The sequence below is a fragment of the Sinocyclocheilus anshuiensis genome, unplaced genomic scaffold (genome assembly GCF_001515605.1).
Source record: "Sinocyclocheilus anshuiensis isolate Anshui unplaced genomic scaffold, SAMN03320099.WGS_v1.1 scaffold253, whole genome shotgun sequence".
Lineage (NCBI taxonomy): Eukaryota > Metazoa > Chordata > Actinopteri > Cypriniformes > Cyprinidae > Sinocyclocheilus > Sinocyclocheilus anshuiensis.
Window position 1 is genome coordinate 2050771 of NW_015537969.1, and position 17247 is coordinate 2068017.

At 35.9% G+C, this 17247-nt stretch overlaps 1 long non-coding RNA gene across 1 annotated transcript in view; it reads left to right on the plus strand.

The window, feature by feature from the left end:
* Positions 1 to 5724, plus strand: part of LOC107670273 (uncharacterized) — a 66482-nt gene extending 60758 nt beyond the window's left edge. Inside the window, exons 2-3 of the long non-coding RNA XR_001632077.1 lie at positions 5473 to 5551; positions 5643 to 5724. This is a non-coding gene — a long non-coding RNA (uncharacterized LOC107670273). The remainder of the gene's footprint in view (positions 1 to 5472; positions 5552 to 5642) is intronic.
* The last annotated feature ends 11523 nt before the right edge of the window (positions 5725 to 17247 follow it).

The window sequence follows — 17247 nt, forward strand, 5'->3', positions numbered from 1 at the left end:
GGGTGCCCGCTCACAGATCCCCCGAGGCGGCGGTGTCCGCTCACAGTTCCCCCGCTCCAGCTTTTACAAACCTCTTACAGTAGGTCACAGCTATCAGACAAGACTTAGTCACCGAGATGCTGGTGTACAAACCCTAGGTCTTTGATGTGATGCAGAAAATTGTAAGTGGTGTCTTACATGTTCCATGCCAGAGTGTGCATCGCTGCTCTGAATCTTGCTCAATATCCTGCTAGGTAATGGCAGAGCAGTTTGCCCCCCAGCATCTAAGCACTAGTACTGTTTAACAGGACCCTCTGTTCCCTGAGAGAATGACACAGAGCCGGAGAACTGCGTAGGAACCGAACACTGTGCCGTGTTCTGACAAGAAATATCAAAGCAGAAATGTGATAGTGCCGACTCCGAGTCGGCTTAAGGAGCAGGAATCCCCGCTGATGTCGGTGCGAACGGCGTGGTCAGCTCGCAAGGCTCTCGAGGCAGCGGTGCCCACTCACAGTTCCCCGGAGGCGGCGGTGCCCGCTCACAGTTCCCCGGAGGCGGGGGTGCCCGCTCACAGATCCCCCGAGGCGGCGGTGTCCGCTCACAGTTCCCCCGCTCCAGCTTTTACAAACCTCTTACAGTAGGTCACAGCTATCAGACAAGACTTAGTCACCAAGATGCTGGTGTACAAACCCTAGGTCTTTGATGTGATGCAGAAAATTGTAAGTGGTGTCTTACATGTGCCATGCCAGAGTGTGCATCGCTGCTCTGAATCTTGCTCAATATCCTGCTAGGTAATTGCAGAGCAGTTTGCCCCCCAGCATCTAAGCACTAGTACTGTTTAACACTGTGCTGTGTTCTGACAAGAAATATCAAAGCAGAAATGTGATAGTGCCGACTCCGAGTCGGCTTACAAGGAGCTTACATCAAAAATGTAAGTGTGACTGAGTGCCAGCATTTCACATTATTACTTTGTGATGAAACTTTTTTTGGCCTTTTTACTAAAGGAAGAGTTCACCCAAAAATGAAAATTCTGTCATTATTTACTCACAATCATGCCTTTCAAAAATGTTTTCCATTTTCCATGTATTCTCTTTTATTACTCTTTTCCATTTATTAAATAAATTAGGACATACAGTTTCCAGGTAAAATCACACACACACACGCACGCACGCACGCACGCACGCACGCACGCACACATACAAAAGCACCATAAAGTATCATAAAACTACTCCATACAACTAATGCACTATATGTCTTCTGAAACCATTCAATAATTTGTGGGAGAAATGGACCAAAATGTACCAGTCCAACAAGACCTTTTATAAAAACCAATCTCTGGTTTTCAGAGACTATTCAAGTGTATCTCTGAAACTCAAAATCCATAAGTATTGGAACATTGGCAGCTAATGAGCTATTCCAAGTCTTCTGAAACCATTCAGCAATTTGTGGGAGAAACAGACCAAAATGTACAACACTGTTCACCTATAATCTTTTCCTTCATGCAGTGAGCTGCCAATCGTTATGACTGGATCATTGAGCAGTGAATTTAAATTTTGAAAAAATGTAATTAAATCTTTCTTAATCTGTGCATATGCTGCACTGAGCTTTCAAAATATACCTATGTCTTCACACTCAGCTCATTTTGAGGTATCGTAGTTGTGGAGCACTTGCTTTCAGTATATATCTGGTATACTCTCGGGCAAACATTGGAAGGCACTAGGGGTCACGTCCCTGTGAAGTTCTGTGGTAATGAGCACATGTTCTCTGGTGTCTGACAAATGACCCTCACTGCAACTGAGATTTCTTAGCATGCCTCCTGACCTATGAAACCGCAGATCAAAAGCACAGGAAAAGAGAAGGCACTTGTGAGAATCAGAGAGACATCATCATTATTGCACACAGAGGGAGAGGGAGGCACTAGAGAAGAGCAAACAGAGGCACATACAATTGCTCCTTTTAATTAATCGAACTAAATTTAACAATATGTTCAACAGTTAGGATAGCAAAGCAAAGCTTACTTTGTGTATTTTATTGCTGAAAAAAGCATCCTCCTCGTGGCACACATTAACATGGTAGAAATGATATGTTCTCATCCTCAGAAATCATTAATAAAACTCTATAGGTGATGCAGAGGACTTTCAAATATGATCCTGTTCTTTCTATACTAACCCTATCAATAAAAAAATCCATGTATGTGTTCAAGTATTTACACAACTTGGGCAACTTTCTTATTTTGAACAATTCAGTCCTTCAAATTATTGTTTTCCTTCTATATAATTTCATTTTGCCTTTAAAATCATGTTCAGGCAGCTTTCAATAACAATGGCTGATGACAGCAAAAGAGAAAATGCTTGACAATCAGTTTGCCTCTGGGCATTACACAAGACTCATAAAAGATTCATAAAGGATTAAATAAGGACTATGAATAATGTGTCGAATAGAGAGGCATTGTGTAACGACGTCCAATTTCGGCACTTGAGCGATGGCTTTTAGTGGAGGATCACTAATGGAAACTGGATTATACATCTCGAAAGAAACGCAGACTACTCTGTTGCAATGCACTTTGTGTTTGCTGAACTTAATGGGGTCATATCACGAGCAATCACATTTTCCTTGATCTTTTAAGATGAAAGAGTAGTATAAAAACACAGCCAGTTTCAACCATATATGCTTTTTTAAATGGCGTAGAAAAACAACTGGACTGAAGTGAGTGATCTTGTTTTAGTATCTGAGTTTTCAGAAAGGCAGGTATTATCATGAAATAAACTCTCTTACTTTTGCCATAGTTGTGCACAGCATTTATGAATCTTGGATCTTATAAGCACACTATCAAATAGAGCTCTTGACTGTATAATTATATGCAGGTTAAATGCAAATCTCTAACCCTCATTGATTTGAGGGCCAGAGATCAGAATATTACCTATGTAGGGAGCCTACACAAGTTCCATGCAGATTCCCTTCGGCAATGGGCATTTCAATCAGGTCCTGTATGTTTTCACACTGTATGTTTGCTTTAGGCAATGGTAATGTTAGTTGTTTTCAAACTCAGCGTCAAGCATATTGCATAGTGTTTGGCTATGCCCTGTATGGAATATATATTTTTTATATTCATAGTTCAAACCTTTTTGAGGATGAACTTACTAGATAATAAGGAATAATGGCCAGTATTGCACAATAAACCCAGACAAAATGATCATATATTTTGCAGTGATGCTCAACTGACTGCATTATTATATTGTCTAGCTACATAATTAAATTAAATTAAATACCAAATTAAATATTAAATTAAAATATACATGAAGTTTTTTCATTTTGAAATGAGACAGTACATACTTCAAGAAACTAGCACATTGTAGGAGATAAACAACTGTTTTCAAGAACAACTGTCAAATACCAATGATTACACAAAATATTTGATACAAAATATTTGACGATTGATCAGATTAATGAATTCTTGTATATTCATGAAAAAAAAAAAAACTTTGAGTAAATGTGAATTTCTTTGTTAACTTGATAGATGCAAAACTTCTGTTGGCATACTATAAAGGCTGTGGATTCTTATGAAACCACAGAGGAACTACAGAGATCCACATACAAAGGGATGAAAGGTAGAGGAACAAAGTAAACAATAATTCATCTCTTAGAAACTCAGCTGTTGTGATCGAATATGAACAGTGCCTGCTCACGAACCTCAGAGATTAAACATATATGATAGTCATTTCATTGATATTACTGGAGAGTTTAGCTGCCATCACATGTTCAGTACCATTATGTACAGAAGCAGAATGACAACTTGCGCATTATACATGTGCACACAAACACAGAGTTTGTGAGCGAAGAGACTGCATGTTCTTTAAGGTTTGATGCATTATAAATATGTATGGCAGTCAACCCAGCAAGCAATTTTGCGTTTAAAAGACGTCTATTAGACGTCTAAATATAGCCTAGACGTCTAGGCTAAAACGAGGCTAAATTTGGGTACATATATACGTCTAATAGACGGTGAATATGCGTCTAGGCTAAAATAAGGCTGAATTTGGGCTGTCAGTGAAAATCTAATAGACATCTAACCATAGCCCAAGCATAGACTAGTCATCAATTAGACGGCTATTAAACGACTACATATATACATCTAATAGACAACAAAATGGCAATCCATACATACAGCTTTTATTAAGAAAAATAACATTTTTAACAACTTGGACAACTTAAGACAATACAAAATTATAAAAATACAAAAGAATTAATGACAAAATAAAATGTTATAAATACAATACACTTAAATATAAATATTATGATAAAAAAATTACAACAACTTAACAACTTAAGATAATAAAAATATAAAAATGAAAAAAAATATTTTAAATAACTTAAGATATTTAAAAGAAGAAAAAAATCTAATACAAATCAAGAGCATGGTATCACACTTAACATTAAAACATTACGGATAAATGACAACATAAAAAAAGATGAACCCTTTTGTTCATGAAATGACACTTATATCTTTAGATATTATTGACACTGTGAACATGATGGGATATCAACCATCTCATGCGCTGTCTGGCCAAAAACTACAGTGAATCAGGTTTGACTATAAGTGGGCTACAGATAGCCGCTCGGACTACGAGCTAAATCGTGGCTACGCTCAGGCTACGTATTGAACATGTCAAAGAAATGAAACCAAACACCTTGTAAACGCCATTGACTTTGCTTACATGATGGAATATCATACATCTCACAAGTAATTTTGCCAAAAAACGACATGAAACCAAATTCAAGGTTATTTGGGCTAGAAGTGGGTTACACATAGCCGGACTATATCAGGTCTATACTTAACCGAGACATTGAAATGACGGCTATTGCTTGCTGGGAACAGAGGGATGGAAGATGATGAGAGAGGAAAAATGAGAGGGAGGCAAAAGCAATAGTGACAAGGAGAAGGAGAATAACAAAAACAGACAGGCAGTGTGAGAGAGCGTGAGAAATATAGAAAACATTTCATTTTTTGTGTGGAACTGATCGTTCTGTTTTATTATTTGAATATTATCAACTTTAGATTCTTCCTCTGCTGTCACAGACCTCAGATATTGATGCATTTCATTTTTTTTCAGCACTGTGAATCAAAACAGGTAGATGAGGAAGCTAAACAATGTTTACAGTCACAGTTCGTATTTAGTTATCCATCTTACATTCAGTGTCAAATTCAATTTGCAATATTCCAGTGCAGAGCAGTGCTAAAAATAAACTAGATGCTTTAAAGTGGCCAAGCATCGCCACTTCAAAGACTGTCTGCATATATTACAAGTAATTGTTTATTAGCAACAACACCTTTATAAAAGACTTTGTGAGTAGCTTCATTTCTGTGCCTTTTTGTTCAGTGTTTTGCTTTGCATTGGTTCATTCCTCTCATTTAACAGGCTTTTGCCATTAAGCCATGAATCCATGTTTAATAAACCACAGGTCTATCATCTCAGCTTGTGTTTCTTCCTGTAGACAGATGTCTCTCTCTTTGTGTCGGGACACTTCATACGTTGTCGCCCCTCTCCAGATGTCTGCAGAGTGCTTGAAAGAGGTATCGTGTTCGTCTTTTCTTTAAGGGTGACTCAGTCTCTATAGGCTTTCATCGTGGGGTGTAGACAGTCAGTAACTGCTTTTTACTCCAGGAGAGGAGCTGAAAGGGGCTGCACTCGCAGCAATGTTATCTCTCTCCGACACACGCAATTTGGCTGCCAGTTCCTGCAGCCTCCTTCTGATTCAATCAAAACACAACAGGTTTGTGGTCTCTCTCTCTCTCTCTCTTTCTCATGACACTAGAATGTTCTAGTTCTAGTTCTTGCTTAAAGGAATAGTAGTCCCCAAAATGAAAATTTTGCCATCATTCCAAACAAGTTATGCCAGTTATGTCAATTGTATTATGAAATTCAAACATTAAATGTACTTTTAATGTTTAAATGCCTTTTGGGGCGAACTGTTGCTTTAAGTATATGTAATGCACTCTATCATTTTGTTTCATTTTGATACACACACAGACACACAGACACACACACACATACATACATACGCATATATATATATAGCACCCGTTTACCAAGAAATTTTGGAGCACTTCATGCTTCCTTCTGCTGACCAGCTTTTTGAAGATGCTGATTTCATTTTCCAGCAGGATTTGGCACCTGCCCACACTGCCAAAAGCACCAAAAGTTGGTTAAATGACCATGGTGTTGGTGTGCTTGACTGGCCAGCAAACTCACCAGACCTGAACCTTGTCAAGAGGAAAATGAGAAACAAGAGACCAAAAAATGCAGATGAGCTGAAGGCCACTGTCAAAGAATCCTGGGCTTCCATACCACCTCAGCAGTGCCACAAACTGATCACCTCCATGCCATGCCGAATTGAGGCAGTAATTAAAGCAAAAGGAGCCCCTACCAAGTATTGAGTACATGTACAGTAAATGAACATACTTTCCAGAAGGCCAACAATTCACTAAAAATGTTTTTTTTTATTGGTCTTATGAAGTATTCTAATTTGTTGAGATAGTGAATTGGTGGGTTTTTGTTAAATGTGAGCCAAAATCATCACAGTTAAAAGAACCAAAGACTTAAACTACTTCAGTCTGTGTGCATTGAATTTATTTAATACACGAGTTTCACAATTTGAGTTGAATTACTGAAATAAATGAACTTTTCCATGACATTCTAATTCATTGAGATGCACCTGTATATACATACATACATACTGTAACTATATTATATACTATATTATATTCAGTTCAATTCAAGTTTATTTGTATAGTGTATACATATACACGGTATGTGTGTGTGTGTATATATATGTGTGTGTGTAGGTATGCATGTATAATATAGTGTATAATATAGTTATTTTTGATAAAACAAAGGCTCAAAATTCAAATCAGTTGTATTACAACAAACATCAGTCAATGGATGTCATTAAAATAGCTTGTAAACACACCTTGTATTTATCTCAGGAAGCTCATTCAATTTCTATAGTTCATTTGTTAGCCTAGCCAGAAAAAAAAAAGAGAGCATAAAGTGCTAAAACAGTATTATTATTAATAATATAACATATTATAATAATATAACATATAATAATAACATAATTTTTAGCCTGTCGTGTCTGAATTATTTTGTTTATTTGAATATATCTCACAATTTTGTCAATAACAACAACAAAATATTATATGCAATCTTCCACTGTTTGAATTATAATATCTCAACATTTTGGAAACTTAATACATATATCTTTAGAAAGCGGATACTTTTTTAATCCGTGCATAAAACTCAAAGTGTGTGGGTCATAACCACTCTTTATCATTGAGCAGTTCACATATGTATTTTCACATGCCTTACATTTACATTTCTGCATTTGGAGGATTCTGAAACAATGCCATTTTGTGTGAACTGTATTTTATGTGCTGGGAATCTTTATACAGCATGTATTTTCATGTAGTCTGTGTGGCTGAATTATAGAACTTAGACTTGAAAATGTTTTGTACAGACCTTTCAAGCCTGCGGCCTCTGCAGTTCAAGTTTTTGTTCAAGCATTGCTGTGTAAAGTGTCATTGTGCCATTTGCTAGAGGACAACTGGAAGTTTTCATCCATCTGAAATGCTTTCTAAACTATGAACGTCCCAAGCTCCCAGTTCATTTCTGCGGGCCACTTAATCAAACACTAAGTGTCAAGATTGTGACAGAGGTCAGTGAAATGCAAGGCTCATTAGATCTAATTGCACACAGGCATCCACCCACACACACATACACACACGGAAAAACACGACTGATCTTTGCATTAGCTAGATGTTGCGAGAAGCAGTCTGTCACCTGTTTGCTCCAGAGAACACTTACAGAATAACAATGTCACCACAGTGTTTAACAGTATTTCAACTTTTCTTCAAATTAAACTGTTCTGAATACTGTATCTGTGTATTAATTCTTCTTTATTAGACTGAAATATATGTATATAGTATATACAGTGCTGCTAGAAAGTTTGTGAACCCTTTATAATTTTCTATATTTTTGCATAAATATGACTCAAAGCATAATCAAAATGTCACAGTTTTTTCAGTCATGAAAGTAGACAAAGAGAACCCAATCAAACAAATGAGATGAAAATATATACTTTGTCATTTATTTATTCAGGAAAATGATCCAATATTACATTTCTGTGAGCAGCAAAAGTATGTGACTCTCTAGGATTAGCTGTTAATTTGAAGGTGAAATTAGAGTCCATCTGTTCAGAGGTGTTTTTAATCAGTGAGATGATTAGCAGGTGCCTGGGTGTGCCCTGTTTTATTTAAAGAACAGGGATCTATCAAAGTTTGGTCATGTTTGTGGAAGTGTATCATGGCACAAACAAATGAGATCTCTGAGGACCTCAGAAAAAGAGTTGATGTTGTTCATCAGGCTAGAAAAGTTTACAAAGCCACTAAAGAGTTTGGACTTGCGATTCTCCAGCACATGTGTTCAGATGGAGCGGCACTTACACAGAGCTGTAGATCACTGACAAGCTACGCAAAATCGCGGGCGATTCTTTGCCGATTATGAACGCGATTTTGCGTAGCTTGTCAGTGATCTATGGCTCTGTGTAGTAAATGCCGCTCCATCTGAACGCACGTGCTGGAGATTTACTACTAATCTACTCATTTGCACAACCCTAATATATATACTGTGTATGTATATATACATATATATATATATATATACAGTGGGTACGGAAAGTATTCAGACCCCCTTAAATTTTTCACTCTTTGTTATATTGCAGCCATTTGCTAAAATCATTTAAGTTAATTTTTTTTCCTCATTAATGTACAAACAGCACCCCATATTGACAGAAAAACACAGAATTGTTGACATTTTTGCAGATTTATTAAAAAAGAAAAACTTAGAGCCGGTATCGCTCTCGTACTCGAGTGATATTGCTCATATACAACCAGGTACTTTTATTTCAGTATTAGTTTAATTCCATTTATTAATTACTGCAAACTGTTTCAGTTCTAATTTAGTTTAACATTTAATTCAAATTTATTTTTGCTTTTTTAGCTATATTTTAATTACCAATTTTTTTTAAATATCTTCAGTGTTAGTATTATAGTATGATAACAACATTGGTTCTATATAGTCAATATGGCATTGCTATAGGGGTTGTGAGGGTGTTTTTTGTTGTCGCTATTCAGATCACTGTGTGTATTTTGTGCCCATTTTCAGTGCAATCCTGTGGGATTTCTTGTCTATTTTGCTGTCATTTTATCGATTATGTCTGTAGCCCAAATATTTAGGGATGGAGTTTTCCAGAAGAAAACGTATCTGCTGTGGCTTGTAGTGTTCAGCAAACACAGCCAGATTTCGGCAATTTCCTCTGTTTTCGTTAATGCTCACAGTCATCAAGAGACACTGGAATTGTCCCTGACTGCATTTGTTAATCATTCATGATTCTCTCACAAGCAAAAAGATTTGAATCATCCCCTGTTGAAATGAACATCTGCCACTGTGCTACAGGGCTTTGATTTCATGCGTTTCAGACCTGCTGGGAAATGACTGCATTTGGAAATTCCCTTAACAAAACTTTTAGGTCCTCTTAAACTAGGCTTACCTGATGTTGTCAAAAAAATATTGTTGTCAAGGCAACAGCAAAAATGTGCTCTTTCTTGAGGAGAGATTGGGCCATGCTGGGCCACCTTCGCTGTTCTGGCAATATTTAAACATAATGAGTCTTGTAAATGCTTGTGGTTGCCCTGTATTTGTCAAAGCTCCCCTCAGTGTTTGATGTGGTGGGTGGGTATTAGGGGGGGTAATTAGTAATTGGCATGAGGGTAAGAAAATGAAAGAAAAAATATAGAATAGATAAGAAGAGAGAGTGAACATAATTTCACGATTGCAACAAAAGGTCACTCTTTTGATGACAGTGACTATATCAGGTCTTATCCCACCCATCGACACCAGCTTTACAGTTCTGATTGTTCAAATAAATATTTAATTAAAAATTACCATAATTACCTGCCCGGTCTGCTTAAGAAGAAATTGTGCTTTTTAATTGGACCATTCCAGTGAAATTGCTCTGTGTTTTGAAGTCTCAGGGAGATAAAATAATAATACAAAAAACTTAAAACAACTTGCAAAGAACCGAGCTTCCTTGTGCTGATTACTAATTACTAATTCACGTACTTAATTATATATATATTTTAGTTTAGCTTTGACTTGAGTGGACTTATAAAAACCTTTTTGAAGATGACTTTCAAAAATTGTAAACAAAGACAAAATTATGTGTGGATTAAGATATTAAGGTATATAAATAGCACAATTGTAATTAATTCAACATAATCTGTGGAAATAATTTTTCATTTATTTATTTTGATTTAATTGGATCTTGCATATCAAATGTCCAAATACTGATAGGAAATATGTAAGTCATGATATTGCGAACTAATATTACATAACTAATTAATTCAACATGATCTGCAGAAATAAACATACTTTTTCATTAATTAATTGGATTAAAGTGGATCTAGTAAACATTGAACAAAACAAATGACCAAGCATTTGATGTCAATAAGGAACAATGTAAGTCGTATAAGTACGATTAAATAACTAATGAATTAAACATAGTCTCCAGAAACTTTTTTTCCAGTTATTTGATCACTAGTAAATACTAAGCATATCAAATGACTAAACATTTGATGTCAAAACCTCTAAATAATGATATTGGTAATAATTAAATAATACATCGAAATTAACACCTGCAAACACAGTCCATTAATATCAGATATAGTATAGAATTTCTAGTATATAAAAGCAAGTTCAACCTGATTATGGTCAAAATGCAGTTGCCGTAATATCCAGTGGTTTGTGTCTAAATTGCATGTCAGAGAGAAGCCGCTGAGCTGGGTGTTCATTTGCAGGTTCACGGCCAGCAGAACCCGCTGGGGCTGACAGTGTTACAGGTTTAGGAAGGTGTCTGAGGGAAGCTCACCTTCACATCTCATTGCAGCATCTGTTTGGAGTCAGGCCTGCCACGCCGCTGCCCTTTCACTGCGGTGTCTTCTTTAATTAGGCCAGAATGCCCAGAGACAACCAATAATCTGTCATCCCTTATAAACACGTTCAGGGAAGTTCAATTATTTTAACCCCCTGTCAAATGCTTGAGATGCACATTGGTCTTTTTGTCATGTTAGGTTAATTTAAAATAGTATTAAACTCCAGTTTGGTCTGCATTGCTCATTTTAGCATTTACCATGTTAACTGATAGCTTAAGCTACTATTTCAACCACAGAAAAAAAAATATTCAGTGTAATTAGAGTTAAACTTCAATAAAAAATAATAATTTGTTAAAGATATAATGTTTTATTGGTGTCTAATTAAAAAAAGATCAAACTAATAGTTACTGTGCTATTTCATAAGATCCCACTTATAATTCCAGCTTACATTTTTGGCAAACACTCAGGAACAGCCTAACATTTACAAACTCCGTTGGAAGATTAGTGCTTGTAAAAGCGTGTGACTGTACAGATGCTGTGCTGATTGAAGGTTATACAAAAATTCACCTCAACTTTCATTTAAAAGCAATGCTTTCAAACTCAAGAGATAAAATGACATTTTGCTGTGAATGTCTCATATTGCACCTGCAAATTGTAGTGAAAAGCTGTTAATTTGACTGTTGTTTTACGACCAACTAAATTAAAAAAAATTACAGCATACAAATAGCATACAAAGTGAAGTTCTAAGTGCTCAGTGATACCTCATAATTTTTATGGAAAAGTGTTTCTGCAATATAGTGAAAACTTAAACAGTTAATTGTGAGATAAGGATTAAAATAAATAGTCACATTGTGTGATTTAAAGTTATACTTCCGTTCAAATGTTCAGGTCCATAGGATTTTGTGTGTGTGTGTGTGTGTGTGTGTTTTAAATAAGTTTATTTCAAGGGTGAATTTATTTGATCAATAATACAGTAAGAATTACACTTTAAAATAATGGTTGTCTATTTTAATCTATTTTAAAATGTAAATTATTCCTGTGATCAAAAAGTTGAATTTTTAGCATCATTACTCCAGTCTTCAGTGTCATATGATCCTTCAAAAATCATTCTAATATGCTGATTTGCTGCTCAAGAAACATTTTTATGATTTAACATTATTATCATTGTTAACAGTGCTGCTTCATTTTTTTTGTGCAAACAGTGAAACTTTTTTAGGACACGTTGATGAAAAGAAAAGCATTTAATTTACCTAGAAATATTTTAAATCGTAATAACCCCAGACTTTTAACAGTAGTATTTTAAATGATATTAAGAGACTATTGAGAGAAATGAAGTCACAATTATGAGTAATAAAGTTGCAATAGTGATTACAAGATATAAGGTAGCAGTTACAACAAATAAAGTGTAATGAGAAATAAAATTGTAATTGTGTACTGTTTTTTTACTCTGAGGTGGAAACTGGCTGAATGTAAATGGTTCTGATTTAAAGGTTTGTGTGTTTATACAGTTGTGGATTGCACATTTACAGTAAAATGTGGGCAAATGCAATTAAGAAATTTTATTTTTTATTTTAATGGCTAATACAGCAATATAATTTATTTCATGCTTCTTATGATCACAGATCTGCTTAACCACAGCATTGCTGTGGGTGTTAATCATATAACATGATTTGCTATTTCTACCAAACTAAAAAAAACTTCAAACAGACATGCACACGTACAGCCCACTCTGATTTTCACATGAGGTGTGTGTGTGTGTGTGTGTTGCTCAGGTTCAGGTGCTGTGTGCTGCTCCTCCTGGGTGCTGCGGGGCTTTTAGGATCCCACACCATAATTAAGACTGTAGCCAGTGCACCGGTCGGCACATCATTCCACAGCTGCTGCACGCACACATGCAAACATCAGCATCAGAATGAACATACTGACATCACTTAGTGTAAGTGCTACTCAGTGGAGGCCGAGCACTCCAGCTTATTCTAAACTGGTTTTCCATTTGTAGAATTGAGTATGTTTTAAATATGAAACCGCTGAAGGGTTGTTTGCCAATTGTCTGGCTCTGAACAGCATTCATGATTGATTCACTGCTTAAATTATAAAGGGTGTCCAAGGACAAGCTTTATTTTAGAGAGTGCTGATGGATGGCACTCCAACGAACAAATTCATTGGCATTCAGATGTTAGCTTACAGCATAAGTGACTGATTTGGACCTTTTGTTTAGCCACACTTTTGTTTAGAGTATTTATGACATAAAATGTATTTTTGATGTAAACCAGGGGTGTCCAAACTCGGTCCTGGAGCTAAACTCTGCAGGACAGTGGACCTCCAGGACCGAGTTTGGACACCCCTGATGTAAACAATATGTTTATTTATTATTTGTTTTATTGTTAATTGTTTCAGTATTTTTGATCATTTAGCTGCTCTCATTTGGTATTTAGTAAACCTTTGAGAGAAACACATTAAGCTGTATTAAGTTCAATTCAAATTTATTCGTAAAACGCTTTTCACAATGCGTATAGTTTCAAAGCAGCTTCATAAAAAGTATGTTACAATTGAACAATCATGAGATATTCTATTATTGGTCAGAGATTAGTGTTTCAGAGTAACATCTATATGGCAGTAATATATAGCTATATGATCATACTGGTTATGGGTTAGTAAATATCATGTTAATATCATGTGGCTAATTAATATCATGTAAAAAAGTGACGTGACATGTGGCCAAGTATGGTGACCCATACTCGGAATTAGTGCTCTGCATTTACCCATCCAAAGTGCACACACACAGCAGTGAACACACAAACCGTGAACACACACCCGGAGCAGTGGGCAGCCATTTTATGCTGCAGTGCCCGGGGAGCAGTTGGGGGTTCGGTGCCTTGCTCAAGGGCACCTCAGTCGTGGTATTGAAGGTGGGAGAGAGCTCTGTACATTCACTCCCCCCACCTACAATCCCTGCCAGTACGAGACTCGAACCCGCAACCTTTGGGTTATGAGTCCGACTCTCTAACCATTAGGCCACGACTTCCCCAGTTATCTACTTAACTGTATTAAGTTAAGTAGATAATAAACAATAGTACATTATTGCATACATATACAGGACTTGACATTAACTTTTTATTTATTTTACTTTTTTTTTTCTTTTCAAAATTACTAGCCATTCAGCATTTTCACTGGCCAACAATTTTGTTGCTGGGAAATTACATTTTTATATGATTAAAGTTACTGAATACTAAAATTTACTTAAATTGATTTCCAGGTAATTTTTTGCCTATGTAAATGGCAATGTATGTGTCATCTTTCATATCAAATTCTTACATTTTATTAATAATTTCAGTTATTATAATAATACATTATAGGAAAATGGCATTTAGATGCATTTACACAAGACAGCTTAATGATGCTGAAATGCAATAACAATGCAAAATTACAACTGCATAAATGTTATGAGCCTAGTGTTTTAAATCATATACAAATATGAAATGCTAGAAAGAAATGCAATGATAGACTCATTCATTTAAACAATTAATTCAGACAGCTAATTCATTCAAGAATGAAGCAAGTGCCTGTCTTTATGAATGGGTTATTGAATCATTGACTCACCTACTTCATTCAAAAATGCTGAATCATTCAGTAACAAAACACCACGGCGTGTTGCTCAGAGATGCGCGACTGTGTGTGATATTTGTTTGGAACTGTTTTCGTTAACCAAATCGAGCAAAAACAGTCAACACTGACAACATTGTGTCTAAAATGTAAGTCACTTAATATTAACTACTCGTTTGCACTCTTGCACAAAACAAATGTCACATTTGCACTGGTTTTAGGGAAAACTGCACTCTCTTGATCATATCATGTTGTGTGTTAAAATAAATATCGAAACTACCTTTTTACTGCAGTATGTTTCTTCTGTGTGCAGATGTTCATTTGTTTTGATTTCTCTTTCACTTGCCCCTTCAAAAAAAAAAAAAAAAACACTTGACAACAATGTTGAGCTCTGTTAACGTATGCAAAATTCAACCCGCCAAAGTGGCTAGTGGGAGTGTCCATGTTACATGCCACTGCTGAAATCCACCCACATTTGGTGGGTTGGTGAGTGTTAATGTGAAGCCCTGTATATATAAGTAAGGCATTTTATGATATGCACAATTTTGAATAAGAGGTGCATTGATTTCTTAATTGCAGTATTTTAATAATTTAACTCCAACAAATGAGGAAAAAAGTGTTACTTTACAACAAAACTGAAAATACTAAAGAATTTAATTGAACTCCAATAAATGGGGGGAAACATATTTTATAGCATAACTGTAAAATCTGTTTAATTTCTTTAATTTTAGGGGGAAAAAGGGAGGCAACAGAAAGAGCAGTGCCATGATGAAATATAAAAAAAAAAAGATTGTTGTGTTCACACAGTTGTTTGCGTAATACCTTAGTAGAAACTTTATTTTATTTTATTTTTTCAGGATTCTTCGATGAATAGAAAGTTCACAAGAACCACATTAATTTTCAAATAGAATGTTTTGTAAGATTGAAAAACTCTTTACTGTCACTCTTGATCAATTTATTGCATCCTTGCTTAATAAAATCATTTCTTTTAAGAAAAAAATAAATCCTGACCCCAAATAGTGTTTTGAATTGTGAGATATAAAGTCACAATTATGAGCAATAAAGTCGTAATTGTGAGATATTAAGTCTCACAGCAAGATATTATCTAGCAATTATAAGAAACAATGTTTAATGAGAAATAAATGTTAAATTATTTCTCATTATTAAAAAGTGTTGTTTTTTGTTCACACCATCTGCCCTAGTCACTTTAAGTTTAGACAGTATACTTTAAAAAAAAAAAAGGAAGAAAAAGAAAAGATGTTTCTTCTGCTTTTTGCATTTATCATGAATGTAATTTTATAAATATTTTCTAGTGCCAGATTCTTTTTGGAGGCCTTTCAAAAGAGTGAAATAAACCTATATTTGGGAACCATATCTCATTTTCTTGTGGTGCATCAGCCAGTCAGTGTTGTCATGACATATAAAGCTCAGGCTCAAAAACAATTGTGTCCAGAATTGAGTGCTTACAAGCAAAGATGATTTCAAAACAAATTTTGGAGGAGTCTTGCACCGTTGACATGAATGGGAATATTTGTTTTCTAAAAGTCTCATAGATGTAGCAGGAATGCTTTATAGTCTTGTGGGGCGCAGACAGATACACTTGATGTGTTGTTATCAAGATTATAACAGTTTAACACATGAGGGTGCTTCCATCTGCTCATCAACATGTCAAATGCTCATGAGGCCACAAAACCGATTTGGAGCTTTAAATATTTGACACATGCTTCATTTCACGAGTGAATGCACTCTCATGACATTGACTGAACACTCACATGCAACACAGCGCGTACAAAGCTCTGCGTCATGCTGGGCCCTGAAATATCTCCACATTTAGAAACTCAATATCACAAACACATCCGCCAGCTGTGTGAGTGTGTGTGAAGGAGATCGATGATGTGACTTGATGTAATTACAATGAGCCTGATGTTTTCGGAATGGACAAAAATACCATGTGTCAAAGCACAAGAACATGTAGCCTACTTCCTAAGGCCTCTCAAGAACTGGAAGTGTTTATTTGCAAAAATTAAAAATTATTATTTTTTTTTTTAATCATGTTTTTTTATTATGTTATCATGTTTTTATTGTGTTTTATTCGTGCAGCCCTAATGCATTAATCATACAAGTTAGTTCCAGTCATCTAATTTGACCGATACCAATATACTTTTCACTGAAAGTGGAGTCACCTCTTCCCTTCACACAAACTTTATGCAATGGCAAGCGCTGACTCAATCAGTCCAACATCTCCTGCCCAGCCTCGAGAGAGCTGCAGACACGACTGAGGGAGATGGACTCGACCTCCGGAACACACTGGTTTGAAGATGAGCCACAGAATCATTTCATTTAGGGCTGGTAACTGAGACGCCCCCGTTCCCACTTCTCTCCCTTTTACTGGAATCAACCTGTTGCTAAGTAACACTCATATTCATGAAGTCCTGTGCGTGTGCGCCCATGTTTGATGAACCTGTCAGCAACATGGATCATCCCTCCCATTTGCAGAGGGGTTGTGGAGAGGGCGTATGAATATTCACAAATCTTGATTGCATGTTCATCAAATAAAAAATGAAAAAGAGCACAAAGTGTCAAAGAAAATAACCGAATTTTGAGTGTGCACTGTTAAAAATTATGAATCATTATGAAGCCAGCATAATTGTTTCCATCCATTTGATTTTTTCTCAGGT